Below are 2,953 nucleotides of genomic sequence, written 5' to 3' on the forward strand. Positions count from 1 at the left end.
ATTGTGACGACCGGAAAGTCAATTTTTCAAGATGGCGATCGGAAAAGCAGGTTCGCAGAAAACTAGAAAGGACAAAAAAAATAAATAAAACATTTCAAAGCAGAACAAACGTTTTGGTTGATATTACAAAAATATATAATATATTTTTTATTTCAGGCAATCACGTATATTCAATCATGTGAGCTTTTGCTCCGTTCCAGTTGATATTGTTATTGCAAAAGTAATGTCGTTTTTTGACGTTTAAGAAAAGATCATAACTCCTTTTGTAATAAACTTTATATTAATCACAATAAGAACCATTAGAATCGACCCGATTTTGCCAAACGTTAGCAAGTTTATTTATCTCATTAGCATAGAAATCCGGAATTCTGGAAGCAATTCAGTCATTGAAGACCGATTCGGTAGGTGTGTCAGAAATTTCGTGTAAATAGTGAATAATTCCACCCCATCTTTCCAAGCTTATAACTCATCGAAAAATGTAATTCAAGCCCTAATTTTTTTTCAATTAAAGGAGCAAGGACCAAGGTTTCATTAAAAAAAAAAAAAAAAAAAAACGTTTTTTTTTTTAAAGGTTTTAAACTTCGGACTTTACAGGTAAATTTCTAAAAAAAAAAAAAAAAACAGTTCTTTTTTGTGTTTTAAATTTGAATATATTATTTATTGACCTTTTCTCTTCAATTTGTGATATATAAGACTTTGGTACATAAATTAATTATTTACTTTTTAATAGACATTTCAAAATGGGAGGCGTGAATTATTCGACCCCCTGTCTTTCCAAGCTTATAACTCCTCGAAAAATGTAATTCAAGCCCTAATTTTTTTTTTCAATTAAAGGAGCAAGGACCAAGGTTCCATTAAAAAAAAAGAAAAAACAAATAACGTAGTCTAAAAAAAAAAGGTTTTAAACTTCAAACTTTACAGGTAAAATTCTAAAAAGCACTATGTTTTTTTTTGTTGTTTTAAATTTGAATATATTATTTATTGACCTTTTCTCTTCAATTTGTGAGTAAATTAATTATTTACTTTTCGGTAAGTAAATTAATTATTTACTTTTTAATAGAAACTTGTAAATGAGGGGGGGGGCGTGAATTAAAAAAAAAAAACGTTTGTCTAAAATATTATATTCGGTTTATTGGAAAGAACATAAAATTTCACATTGACCCTGAAAATATCGTAAAAATAGAATCAATAGAAAAATTTAAAGTTTAAAAATTTAAAAATATTGAGTTCGGAAAATTCATTACTGTTTTAAAAAAAAAAATTCTATAACTTTTAAAATAACTTTAACAGTTTATTTTGGAAGTATAATCCATAAAGAAAATAAATAACCCACTTTTAACAGAGAAATTACGAGATTTTTATATTTTATTCGCAGTTTCCTGTTAGGGGTGTCAAAAATTCCTAATCTCGGCTTTTGAAGCATTTTTCACAGGAAGTTGTCGAGATGCTTGAAAAATTGATAACCGGCCGGGAAGAGGTCCGGTGAATATGGCGGATTAGGCAGAGTCTCGTAGCCCAATCCATTTAGCTTCTGCTGCGTCAGTTGAGCAACATTGTCAAAGAAGAGAATTGGTCCCTTTATATTGACCAATCTCGGGCACATACGTTGGAGGACTTCTCTGCTGTAATCGTTTCGCCTGATTCAAGAAGCTTTGATGAATGAGACCGGCTGCAGACGTTTTTTTGTGAGCAATTTGGGAAGTGTTGTGCTCTAGAGATAAACTTAACATCAAAATCCACTTGATACATATTATTTTAGTCACCAAAATTCATTACACTTAAATAGATAATGCCAAGCCATTGATACATACTATTTTAGTCACTTAAATTACTTACACTCCAATAGATAATTCCAAACCATTGACACATACTATTTTAGTGACCGAAATTGCTTACACTTCAATAAATAATGGCAGACCATCAATACATACTATTTTAGTTGTCTAAATTTATGGCACTTCAATAGATATTGCAAAACAATGGATACATACGATTTTAGTAACCTAAATTACTTACACTGGATAGATAAAGCAAAACAATTGATACATACTATTTTATACACAAATTCCTTACACTTCAATAGAAAATGCCAAAAATAGATACATACTATTTGAGTAACATAAATTCCTTACACTTTAATAGATACTTTAATAGATAATGTCAAACCATTGATACATACTTATTTTAGTCACCTAAATTCATTAAAATTCAATAGATAATTCCAAACCAAAGACACATACTATTTTAGTCACCTAAATTCTTTACACCTCAATAGATAATACCAAACAATTGATACATACTGTTTTAGTCACCTAAATTCCTTACACTTCAATAGATAATGCCAACCCATTGATACACACTATTTTTCACCTAAATTCCTTACACTTCAATAGATTACGCTAATCCATAGATACATACTATTTTAGTCATCTAACTTCCTTACAGTACAATAAACAATGCCAAGCCATTAACACATACCATTTTAGGCACATAAATTCCTTACACTTTAATAGATAGTGCCAAGCCATTGGTACATTCTATGTGAGTTACCTAAATTGCTGCCACTTCAATAGATAATGCCAAACCATTGATATATACTTACACTTGAATATATAATTCAAAACAATTGATAAATACTAATTTCATTACCTACATCCCTTACACCTCAATAGATAATGACAATCAATAGATACATACTCTTTTAATCACCCAAGAGTCTTACACTACAATAAATAATGCCAAGCCGTTGATAATACTATTTTAGTCACCTAAATTCCTTACATTTTAACAGATAATTCCAAGCTATATGTACATATTTTTTAAGTCAGCTATATTCCTTACACTTCAATAGATAATGCTAAACAATTAATATATACTATTTGAGTCACCTAAATTACTTACACTTCAATAGATAACTCCCAAACATGGATAAATACTATATCAGTAACCTAAA

The sequence above is a fragment of the Euprymna scolopes genome, chromosome 45 (assembly GCF_053919585.1).
Source record: "Euprymna scolopes isolate OS-2025 chromosome 45, ASM5391958v1, whole genome shotgun sequence".
Taxonomy (NCBI): Eukaryota; Metazoa; Mollusca; class Cephalopoda; order Sepiida; family Sepiolidae; genus Euprymna; species Euprymna scolopes.